This window comes from Paramormyrops kingsleyae, chromosome 15, assembly GCF_048594095.1.
Source record: "Paramormyrops kingsleyae isolate MSU_618 chromosome 15, PKINGS_0.4, whole genome shotgun sequence".
In the NCBI taxonomy this organism is placed as follows: Eukaryota; Metazoa; Chordata; class Actinopteri; order Osteoglossiformes; family Mormyridae; genus Paramormyrops; species Paramormyrops kingsleyae.
This window is the reverse complement of record NC_132811.1, coordinates 2,074,767-2,087,168: the sequence shown is the minus strand read 5'-3', so window position 1 is coordinate 2,087,168 and position 12,402 is coordinate 2,074,767.

Sequence of the window (12,402 nt, the reverse complement as noted above, 5' to 3'; positions counted from 1 at the left end):
GGGGGGGGGGTTTTCCCCCAGGCCCAAAAATTCCCAGCTCAGCCCTGCACATTCTTATATGATGAATTTCATTCCAGATTACATTTAATGGGGTGTGTTCTTACAGTGTTTTTTGCTGTTTTGTATGGCTCTCTCGCCAGTTCCAGTTCGCAGTTGTTTCTGGTTACTGCTTGGCAGCTCAGTCTATAGCAGCACTTCTACCTAATTTGGCTTCTTGGCAGCTGGCTGTTCAGTAATGTTGTATCTGGCTCACTTGAGTGTCGCTTTGGACAAACACACATGTTCAATAAATACATATAGATGTGAATGCTAATATACACCGATCAGCCATAACTTTATAACCACATGCCTGATATTCTGTAGGTCCCCCTCATGCTGCCAAAACAGCTCTGGCCCGTCGAGGCCTGGACTCCACAAGACCTCTGAAGGTGTCCTGTGGTATCTGGCACCAAGGCGTTAGCAGCAGATCCGTTAAGTCCTGTAAGTGTTCAGGTGGGTCCTCCATGGATCGGACTTGTTTGTCCAGCACATCCCACAGATGCCTCATCTGACTGAGATCTGGGGAATTTGGGGGCCAAGTCAACACCTCAAACTCTTTTTCATTCCTGAATAATTTTTGCAGTGTGGCAGGAAGAATTATCCTGCTGAAGAGGCCACTGCTATCGGGGAATCCCATTGCCATGAAGGGGTGTACTTGGTCTGCAGTAACGTTTAGGTAGGTGGCATGTAGCAGAGTTACACCCACATAAATGCCAGGACCCAAGGTCTCCCAGCAGAACATTGCCCAGAGCATCACACTGCCTCCGCCGGCTTGCCTTCTTCCCATAGTGCATCCTGGTGCCATCTCTTCCCCTGCTAAATGACACACACACACCCAACCGTCCACATGATGTAACAGGAAACGTGACTCCTCAGACCAGGACACCTTCTTCCATTGCTGTGCTCCAGTTCTGACACATGCCCATTGTAGGTACTTCTGGCGGTGGACGGGGCAGCCTGGGCACTCTGACTGGTCTGAGGCTACACAGCCCCATACGCAGCAAGCTGCACTGTGTGCTCTATCATGGCCAGCATTAACCTTTCCAACAGTATCTGCTGCAGTAGATCTCCTGTGGGATCAGACCAGATAGGCTGGCCTTCGCTCCCCACACACACCAGTGAGCCTTGGGCGCCCATGACCCCATCGCCGGTTCACTGGTTGACCTTCCTTGGACCACATTTTGGTTGGTACTGACCACTGCATACCAGGAACACCCCACAAGACCTGCCGCTTTGGGGATGCTCTGACCCAGTCGTCTGACCGTCACATAGTCTGGCTGGTGTATAATGAGCCAGAATAAGGAGTGTTCAGCTACAATTTGGTTTATTACTATTTAAAATATTTAAATAAAAACAAGTAGGATTTTCCATTTTAATGGTAAGGTTACAAATGTTTCCATATAAATTGTCATGGATGAAATAATACAAAACGCCATTATTCTTACTCTGTCTTCCCAAGATACCAGCACCTAGTGATCACTGAATGAGAAATAATGCAATATTTACAAGTGACTTTGACATTGCGGTGAATATATCAAATAGCCTGGAATTCTAGGCTCCCATGGCAACCTGCTCAGGATAAGTGGTGATGGATGGATGGATGGATGGATGGATAGTTATATAGCTCCACAGAAAAAACAATTTTATGTCAAAACACAGTAATATATTAATATCATTAAATGGTTACCTGTTTGATTCTGCCCTGCAAAGCAAACTCATGCAGGTATTCATATCCACATCATTTGGGTTGTTTACTAATGTCAGTTGTTACCGGAGCTAAGCTAATGTAATCTATTCAAGGCCGTCATTCCCACTGCTGACCATTAGGGGGAACCTGAATGACTTACATTGTCCCTCTTTTATCAACAGTCAGAGATAAAAGGCTCCAGCAGTGATGGCAGCAGCATGAAATCAGGCGCCACGCTGGGACCGAATGGCGTGAATGAGAGGGCAGCCTGAGCCCAAGTGCCTCAAAGGGTCTGCAGGACAGCGGAGAGGGCAGCCTGAGCCCAAGTGCCTCAAAGGGTCTGCAGGACAGCGGAGAGGGCAGCCTGAGCCCAAGTGCCTCGGAGGGTCTGCAGGACAGCGGAGAGGGCAGCCTGAGCCCAAGTGCCTCAAAGGGTCTGCAGGACAGCGGAGAGGGCAGCCTGAGCCCAAGTGCCTCGGAGGGTCTGCAGGACAGCGGAGAGGGCAGCCTGAGCCCAAGTTCCTCGGAGGGTCTGCAGGACAGCGGAGAGGGCAGCCTGAGCCCAAGTGCCTCAAAGGGTCTGCAGGACAGCGGAGAGGGCAGCCTGAGCCCAAGTGCCTCAAAGGGTCTGCAGGACAGCGGAGAGGGCAGCCTGAGCCCAAGTGCCTCAAAGGGTCTGCAGGACAGCGGAGAGGGCAGCCTGAGCCCAAGTGCCTCAAAGGGTCTGCAGGACAGCGGAGAGGGCAGCCTGAGCCCAAGTGCCTCGGAGGGTCTGCAGGACAGCGGAGAGGGCAGCCTGAGCCCAAGTGCCTCAAAGGGTCTGCAGGACAGCGGAGAGGGCAGCCTGAGCCCAAGTGCCTCAAAGGGTCTGCAGGACAGCGGCGAGGGCAGCCTGAGCCTAAGTGCCTCAAAGGGTCTGCAGGACAGCGGAGAGGGCAGCCTGAGCCCAAGTGCCTCAAAGGGTCTGCAGGACAGCGGAGAGAGCAGCCTGAGCCCAAGTGCCTCGGAGGGTCTGCAGGACAGCGGAGAGGGCAGCCTGAGCCCAAGTGCCTCAAAGGGTCTGCAGGACAGCGGAGAGGGCAGCCTGAGCCCAAGTGCCTCGGAGGGTCTGCAGGACAGCGGAGAGGGCAGCCTGAGCCCAAGTGCCTCGGAGGGTCTGCAGGACAGCGGAGAGGGCAGCCTGAGCCCAAGTGCCTCGGAGGGTCTGCAGGACAGCGGAGAGGGCAGCCTGAGCCCAAGTGCCTCGGAGGGTCTGCAGGACAGCGGAGAGGGCAGCCTGAGCCCAAGTGCCTCAAAGGGTCTGCAGGACAGCGGAGAGGGCAGCCTGAGCCCAAGTGCCTCAAAGGGTCTGCAGGAGAGCGGAGAGGGCAGCCTGAGCCCAAGTGCCTCAAAGGGTCTGCAGGAGAGCGGAGAGGGCAGCCTGAGCCCAAGTGCCTCGGAGGGTCTGCAGGACAGCGGAGAGGGCAGCCTGAGCCCAAGTGCCTCGGAGGGTCTGCAGGACAGCGGAGAGGGCAGCCTGAGCCCAAGTGCCTCGGAGGGTCTGCAGGACAGCGGAGAGGGCAGCCTGAGCCCAAGTGCCTCGGAGGGTCTGCAGGACAGCGGAGAGGGCAGCCTGAGCCCAAGTGCCTCGGAGGGTCTGCAGGACAGCGGAGAGGGCAGCCTGAGCCCAAGTGCCTCGGAGGGTCTGCAGGACAGCGGAGACGGCAGCCTGAGCCCAAGTGCCTCGGAGGGTCTGCAGGACAGCGGAGAGGGCAGTCTGAGCCCAAGTGCCTCGGAGGGTCTGCAGGACAGCGGAGAGGGCAGCCTGAGCCCAAGTGCCTCGGAGGGTCTGCAGGACAGCGGAGACGGCAGCCTGAGCCCAAGTGCCTCGGAGGGTCTGCAGGACAGCGGAGAGGGCAGCCTGAGCCCAAGTGCCTCGGAGGGTCTGCAGGACAGCGGAGAGGGCAGCCTGAGTCCAAGTGCCTCGGAGGGTCTGCAGGACAGCGGAGAGGGCAGCCTGAGTCCAAGTGCCTCGGAGGGTCTGCAGGACAGCGGAGAGGGCAGCCTGAGCCCAAGTGCCTCGGAGGGTCTGCAGGACAGCGGAGAGGGCAGCCTGAGTCCAAGTGCCTCAAAGGGTCTGCAGGACAGCGGAGAGGGCAGCCTGAGCCCAAGTGCCTCAAAGGGTCTGCAGGACAGCGGAGAGGGCAGCCTGAGCCCAAGTGCCTCGGAGGGTCTGCAGGACAGCGGAGAGGGCAGCCTGAGCCCAAGTGCCTCGGAGGGTCTGCAGGACAGCGGAGAGGGCAGCCTGAGCCCAAGTGCCTCGGAGGGTCTGCAGGACAGCGGAGAGGGCAGCCTGAGCCCAAGTGCCTCGGAGGGTCTGCAGGACAGCGGAGAGGGCAGCCTGAGCCCAAGTGCCTCGGAGGGTCTGCAGGACAGCGGAGACGGCAGCCTGAGCCCAAGTGCCTCGGAGGGTCTGCAGGACAGCGGAGAGGGCAGCCTGAGCCCAAGTGCCTCGGAGGGTCTGCAGGACAGCGGAGAGGGCAGCCTGAGCCCAAGTGCCTCGGAGGGTCTGCAGGACAGCGGAGAGGGCAGCCTGAGCCCAAGTGCCTCGGAGGGTCTGCAGGACAGCGGAGAGGGCAGCCTGAGTCCAAGTGCCTCGGAGGGTCTGCAGGACAGCGGAGAGGGCAGCCTGAGCCCAAGTGCCTCGGAGGGTCTGCAGGACAGCGGAGAGGGCAGCCTGAGTCCAAGTGCCTCAAAGGGTCTGCAGGACAGCGGAGAGGGCAGCCTGAGCCCAAGTGCCTCAAAGGGTCTGCAGGACAGCGGAGAGGGCAGCCTGAGCCCAAGTGCCTCGGAGGGTCTGCAGGACAGCGGAGACGGCAGCCTGAGCCCAAGTGCCTCGGAGGGTCTGCAGGACAGCGGAGAGGGCAGCCTGAGCCCAAGTGCCTCGGAGGGTCTGCAGGACAGCGGAGAGGGCAGCCTGAGTCCAAGTGCCTCGGAGGGTCTGCAGGACAGCGGAGAGGGCAGCCTGAGTCCAAGTGCCTCGGAGGGTCTGCAGGACAGCGGAGAGGGCAGCCTGAGCCCAAGTGCCTCGGAGGGTCTGCAGGACAGCGGAGAGGGCAGCCTGAGTCCAAGTGCCTCAAAGGGTCTGCAGGACAGCGGAGAGGGCAGCCTGAGCCCAAGTGCCTCAAAGGGTCTGCAGGACAGCGGAGAGGGCAGCCTGAGCCCAAGTGCCTCGGAGGGTCTGCAGGACAGCGGAGAGGGCAGCCTGAGCCCAAGTGCCTCGGAGGGTCTGCAGGACAGCGGAGAGGGCAGCCTGAGCCCAAGTGCCTCGGAGGGTCTGCAGGACAGCGGAGAGGGCAGCCTGAGCCCAAGTGCCTCGGAGGGTCTGCAGGACAGCGGAGACGGCAGCCTGAGCCCAAGTGCCTCGGAGGGTCTGCAGGACAGCGGAGACGGCAGCCTGAGCCCAAGTGCCTCGGAGGGTCTGCAGGACAGCGGAGACGGCAGCCTGAGCCCAAGTGCCTCAGAGGGTCTGCAGGACAGCGGAGAGGGCAGCCTGAGCCCAAGTGCCTCGGAGGGTCTGCAGGACAGCGGAGAGGGCAGCCTGAGTCCAAGTGCCTCGGAGGGTCTGCAGGACAGCGGAGAGGGCAGCCTGAGCCCAAGTGCCTCGGAGGGTCTGCAGGACAGCGGAGAGGGCAGCCTGAGTCCAAGTGCCTCAAAGGGTCTGCAGGACAGCGGAGAGGGCAGCCTGAGCCCAAGTGCCTCAAAGGGTCTGCAGGACAGCGGAGAGGGCAGCCTGAGCCCAAGTGCCTCGGAGGGTCTGCAGGACAGCGGAGAGGGCAGCCTGAGCCCAAGTGCCTCGGAGGGTCTGCAGGACAGCGGAGAGGGCAGCCTGAGCCCAAGTGCCTCGGAGGGTCTGCAGGACAGCGGAGAGGGCAGCCTGAGCCCAAGTGCCTCGGAGGGTCTGCAGGACAGCGGAGACGGCAGCCTGAGCCCAAGTGCCTCGGAGGGTCTGCAGGACAGCGGAGACGGCAGCCTGAGCCCAAGTGCCTCGGAGGGTCTGCAGGACAGCGGAGAGGGCAGCCTGAGCCCAAGTGCCTCGGAGGGTCTGCAGGACAGCGGAGAGGGCAGCCTGAGCCCAAGTGCCTCGGAGGGTCTGCAGGACAGCGGAGAGGGCAGCCTGAGCCCAAGTGCCTCGGAGGGTCTGCAGGACAGCAGGAGTGAATCTGCGGCCAGCTGTGTGTGTGATGGAGGACAAATGGTGGAAAGCAAGGGGAGGTTAGCTGGTTTCTGAGGTGTCCCTTACTGACAGAGGACCAACAGATTCAGGCAATAACTTTCAGCCTCAAGTAACAGACCGGCTAATACTTTTAGAGTTAGAGTGGTCAATTTATTATGACAGCGGCCATTTTCACATCAACTGGTGCCATTTCCATTTGAAGGAGTATTGTGTATTAACTTGGAAAGAGGGAGGCAGAGAGTGAAGGAGGGTCATTGTGTCTTTACTGCCGAGATAATTTACGGGCAAATACATACAACGAACGCTTTGTATTACTCACTAATATGCATGTCAGATATTTGACAGAGGTAGTTTGAAAAACACGGACATATGGGCTACAGCAATTCAACATCCGGCCTTGTGACACACAGGGCTGTGACAGACTTGTGGCCTAATAAACCTCAAATAAATAACTTTTGCAGTAAGACATTAAGGAGAAATGAAAGGGATGCGGGTGGCATGACTGCCTACCATTAAAAATAGAAAATGTAATTACAGACAGCATAACTATACGGCTATCTGCCGTTGTCAGGTCATGTCAAAAGAGAACAATCTGCTTAATAATGAATCAGGGCAGCATCCTGTCACATCCATCCATCCAAGTGTCAAAATGGGACATTTTTTAATCCAGTGACATGCTCTTTAAGCTTATGAAGCTTTAAGATCAGAATTATGTTCATTGTTTTAATAACTTTAACTTCAAGCAAAAACTTCAAATTTATTATGAAATCCAAATACATCCGAGAAAAGATTAAAAGGGCAGGGGGGGGGGGTATGCCCTGGGGGGGATGACCTGGGGGGGGATGCCCTGGGGGGGGGATGCCCCTGTGTGAGGTGAGGGGCACTTGGTTGACCTGCATCCATTTCAAGTATTTGTACCCCGTCAAGTAAACTGTTACTGGCTTGAGCAGCGAATCCTGCTACACACTGTATTTAACAGAAACACAGAGGCGGCCCGGACATCAGAGTGCTGTCTTGGAAGACGCCCAGCGAGTCAGGGCCTAAATTTACAGTTTCATCCAAAGGGCAGCACCATTTTTACAGCAGTGTCCGCCATCCCTGCACTGGGATCCACACTGACCGCAGGATCAGCACCCCCCCCCCACCTGCATAGGGCTGGCAGTGGGGGCCAGCAGTGCAAAACATAATGTCTTGGCAGAATAGTCACATCTCCATTAGACCCGTGTGCATGTGCTGTGTGTTTGAGTGTCAGTGGAGAGCGAGATGGAATATGACAGAAGAAGCAACCTAATCTTCCTGTAAATGGCAAATATTTCAAGTTTCATTGCAATGAAAACTACTTTGTTGTATTGCCAGGCAGCACAGGGGTACATGCTGGAGATGCCGATTCATCGCAGGACACATTCATACAGAGTCACACACTCTGGCCAATTTAGAGACTCTAATTCACCAAAATGATTGTGTTTAGACTGCAGGAGGACACAGGGCATCCGGGAGGGACATGCTGAGAACATTCAATCTGCACAAAGCCTGAGGCTTCAGCCCCCACATCATCCTGTACTCCACAGGCAGCTGAAAGATGGGGGGATGAAATCTGTAATGTTATTACAGCATATGACCGTGCGGGGCTGGGGGGTCACCGTGCGGGGCTGGGGGGGTCACCGTGCGGGGCTGGGGGGGGTCGCCGTGCGGGGCTGGGGGGGTCACCGTGCGGGGCTGGGGGGGTCACCGTGCGGGGCTGGGGGGGTCACTGTGCGGGGCTGGGGGGTCACCGTGTGGGGCTGGGGGGGTCACCGTGCAGGGCTGGGGGGTCACCGTGCGGGGCTGGGGGGGTCACTGTGCAGGGCTGGGGGGGTCACTGTGCAGGGCTGGGGGGGGTCTCAGCAGGTTTGGCTGCCATACTTGTGATCCAAAGGCCACTGGGTGGGGAGAGGAATTTCACTGTGGAGCCCTCAAGTACGGCACTTACTCTCAGCTTCCTCAGGGACTTACTCACTCCCTACTTCCTCACAAAATGCACATCGCTTAGGATAAAAACACTGAAAATATGTATCACAGCTGTGGAAAAGTGCAGAAAAAGTAACAGGGTTTAAGGTAATCGGACTTTTTTGGTAGAAGTTAATGTAACACCAAACGAGGTTGTATGTATGTTTGCATTGCCTGTGTGTGTAACTGCGTCCTACATACCTGCGAGATACGAGAGGAACGCAAAACCAGAATGGCTACACTTCAAGAAGGGTGAATGGAATAGCTTTGTATTACCACCATGGGAACAGGGTGTGACGACTGGGCAGGGAGAGGAATCAATGCAGAAACTTCAGGTTTGTTTTCGGAGTCCAAAGGCAGCCACAGGCCGGAAGGTCAGCTGGACTCAAACCATGGTCTATCTCAGTAGTCTGAGCACTGGTGGAAGTCGATAGAGGGAACAGAAATCCAGGACAGTGGACGAGGAAGGAACGCTGAACAGCCTGCAGGAGTAACACACAGAACACCATTCATGAGACACACTCTCAGCATGCTGTGACACTTAATACTTTACAAGGAGTCAACTGAAAACAGGATGGGGGGTAACTGTAAGTGAAAGGTGACAGGATGAATACAGTTAATGATCTTAAAAGGACCAAGAGAGCCGGGCTGAGCTTTCTCAGCAGAAGCCAAGACGTCCCGAGTGGACAGCCACTCCGGTGGCAGGAGTAGCATGTGACAAACTCATATAATATCCATGATATCAGATTCTTAATTCTCAGGAATGTTTTGTATACAGTAGGGGGGGGGCTCGACGTTGCTGGGGGTCGCTGGGGCAGCTGCCCTGCCTGCCCACCAGTCCCCCCCCCCCCCCCCCGAACCACACACACCACCCAGGGTGACATTTTCTGCATCCTATATCTTACTAGAGCTGAATGTGGGCCTTTTCTCATACTTGGCCACTAAGCTTCAATCCACGCTATAAGGTCAGAAGATCGTTTGCTGAATCTTCCAAGGAAAAGAGGGCTGTTAGTCCAGCACACAGTGGAACAGGGTAAGCTACATGCATATTCTGACCCAAGGATGATACTGTCTTCAGTTGGCCTCATTAGAAGAGCAATTCTGTCACAGATAACATCCAGTCTTCTGAATCAGCTGCTCAACTGCCATTGGTGTGGAGATGATCAAAGCAGACTAACTCCCACACATGCATGGAGAACGACCTCCAGACTCAAGAAGTAAATTGTGCTTCCAGGTCCAAGACGATATCTTCCAGTATCAAAATAAAGCTGAAAATCTGATGGATCCAAATGCAGACGCTCCTCTACTTACGAACTTATTAACGAAGAGGAGCGTAAGTTCAAATTGTGTTCCTTGGGCTCCCGTTTCCTGTCCACAACATCAATCTTTTTTTTCTGCCCACCAATTCCGCCTAGTACGCCTTCTGGCCGCTACTCCTGCCGCACAGCAGCGTAGCCTGCGTACTCCCAGCATCCTACTTCTTTGTACCTGCACATACCCTTAAAATAATCTTCAATAACGACTTACGAACATTTCAAATTAGGAATGGCCATCCGGAACGCATCTCATTCGTAAGTAGAGGATTATCTGTACAGTCAGCTGATTCCGTTGAGTTAGGCAAGCCTCAGAGAGGTATCGGATGACGTCTTTAGGGATCTACGCAGAGTGACCGGCACAGAGGTGAATCCAATCAAAAGCAGAAAATGTGTAATTAAATCCATTGCTATGTGCAAACATAGTTTCTGAGAAATAGGTGTGGGTTCCAGGGCAGTGACTGGTAGTGAACATGGAGTCTTAGATTAGGCACAGATAGCACAAGAATATGAACATCAGCCTGGGATGGTCACCAAAACATACAGCTCAGCAGTTCCATTGTACAGGATACAGTGGAGAGCTCTGCACTTAGGTAGGTGTGGACAAATAATAATAATTGATACTTTTATTGATCCCTGTGGGGAAATTGTATTTTTACAGCTGCCTCACCTTGCTCTTTGTAGAGTAAGCTGTCCATGAAGGGCAACCACCCATTGGGGCACCCAGGGAGCTGGGGGTAAAGGGCCTTGCTCAAGGACCCTCAGACATGTGGAGGCTGGGTTTGAACCAGCGACCTTCTGATTACAGGCACACAGGCTTCTCCTATTGGGAGAAGATTCCAGGGAAATTAGGTAGCTCAGACTTCCAAGAAAGGCTGTCTGCTTTGGTATTTTTTGAGCCAGGATGAAGCAGTAAAATTAAAACAAGTCAAGCAACGTCATTTTATTTATAAAGCTTTAAAAAAACCAAATGTTTACCAAAGTGCAGAACAACACAGTAATTAGCTGCTATACATAAGATCCTATCATAACATTTATAATAGCAAATCCACTATACACAGAACCCAACAAAAAATGAGCAAAAATAAGTCTTTAATCTGGATTTGAAAACTGTGATTGCTGGAGCTCATCTATTCTGAAATTGAAGATTATTCCAAAGTAACAAGCGCAAAGGCACGGTCACCCTTACATTTTAAATGAGACCATGGGACTGACAGCAGTAACTGCAAAGGCACGGTCACCCTTAGACTATAACTGAGACTGTGGGACTGACAGCAGTAACTGCAAAGGCATGGTCACCCTTACATTTTAACTGAGACTGTAGGACTGACAGCAGTAACTGCAAAGGCACGGTCACCCATAGACTATAACCGAGACCGTGGGACTGACAGCAATAACTGCAAATGCACGGTCAGCCATAGACTAGAACCGAGACCGTGGGACTGACAGCAGTAACTGCAAAGGCACGGTCACCCATAGACTATAACCGAGACCGTGGGACTGACAGCAATAACTGCAAATGCACGGTCAGCCATAGACTAGAACCGAGACCGTGGGACTGACAGCAGTAACTGCAAAGGCACGGTCACCCATAGACTATAACCGAGACCGTGGGACTGACAGCAGTAACTGCAAAGGCACGGTCAGCCATAGACTATAACCGAGACCGTGGGACTGACAGCAGTAACTACAAAGGCACGGTCACCCATAGACTATAACCGAGACCGTGGGACTGACAGCAGTAACTGCAAAGGCACGGTCAGCCATAGACTATAACTGAGACCGTGGGACTGACAGCAGTAACTGCAAAGGCACAGTCATCCTTAGACTATAACCGAGACCGTGGGACTGACAGCAGTAACTGCAAAGGCACGGTCACCCATAGACTATAACCGAGACCGTGGGACTGACAGCAGTAACTGATCAGAGGTGGGCCTCGAGGTTTCGATAGCGACTTGAAGGTGCAGTAGATAAACAATACAAGACAGGGCCCATTTCAGGCTTTGAAGAAAAAAAGTAAAACCTCATACTTCCCCCTAAGATTGCCGGGAAGCCAATGTAAAGAAGCTAGACCCGGTGTGAGATGATCTTTTCTTAGTGATACACAGTAATGTTGCAGCAGCATATTCTCCACAGGCATGAGATGGCACACTGCCGCCTGACTGACTACAGCAAGTGAATAGCACCCACCTGGTTTGCCTGGGGTTCAGTCTCAGCTTCATGTATATATTCCAGGATCTCATAGTCTGCCAGCACCACAAAAGGATGGATTGCCCCCTCCAGCTATAACCTCCATCTGTGGGGGGGCAGTTTCATGGCCAGCAGTTCCTGATTCCCCCCATCGGTTCCTTTCTACAGATAAATTGCACAGGGGGTGAGCTTAGGGATGCACCATGTCCTTGGAACAGGGCTGCTCACAAACCCACTTCGGAAGCATCCACTTCCGCGAGTAACGGCAGGGTTGGGTCAGGTTGCTTGAACACAATTGCAGAGGTAAGCAGGTTCCTGAGCTGCTAGAAGGCTGTGAGAGTCGCTGCCCTTCATCTTGTATGTAGCCTTGTGAACGAGGGCAGCTAATAGCACCTCAACCGATCATCACGAACAGCGCAGAGACACCAAGGCTCTCATTGTGGCTCTCCTCTCGTGGGAAGAACTGCTTACTGCATCCTCAAACGTTCAGAGCCACCACACCTTTCACAGTATCTCCCATGATGAGGGAGCCATTCCCAAATGCGTGCTTGGAGGCTCAGGAGCTAAAGGAGTTGGGATACTTAACTGGGTTCCCAGATCTCAATTGGCCACAGGGTGACTGAAGATTTACTTCAGCATTGCACAGAATAGACTCTCGGAAGTTAGTACCAGGCTACTCTGATGCCCTTGCGTCTATTAGTCATACTTTCCCAGGGTAGTGATGAACACAGCTGAAGGCAGCGGGCGTGGAGGAGCTGCAGATGAAACACGTGGAGGTGGAGGCACTTTCCGGAAGTATCTGCCCCGAGGGAGCAACTGGGGCAGACAAGCTATCTCACAAAAGCTGACCCAGCTGACTTAGTTTTGCCTCCTGGCAATTCAGTTTCACCTCCAGTTCCAACTGGATCCACAGAAGTGGCAAAGTACTCTGTAAGGACTAGACAGAAAGAGCAAACCTGAAATGCAGGAAT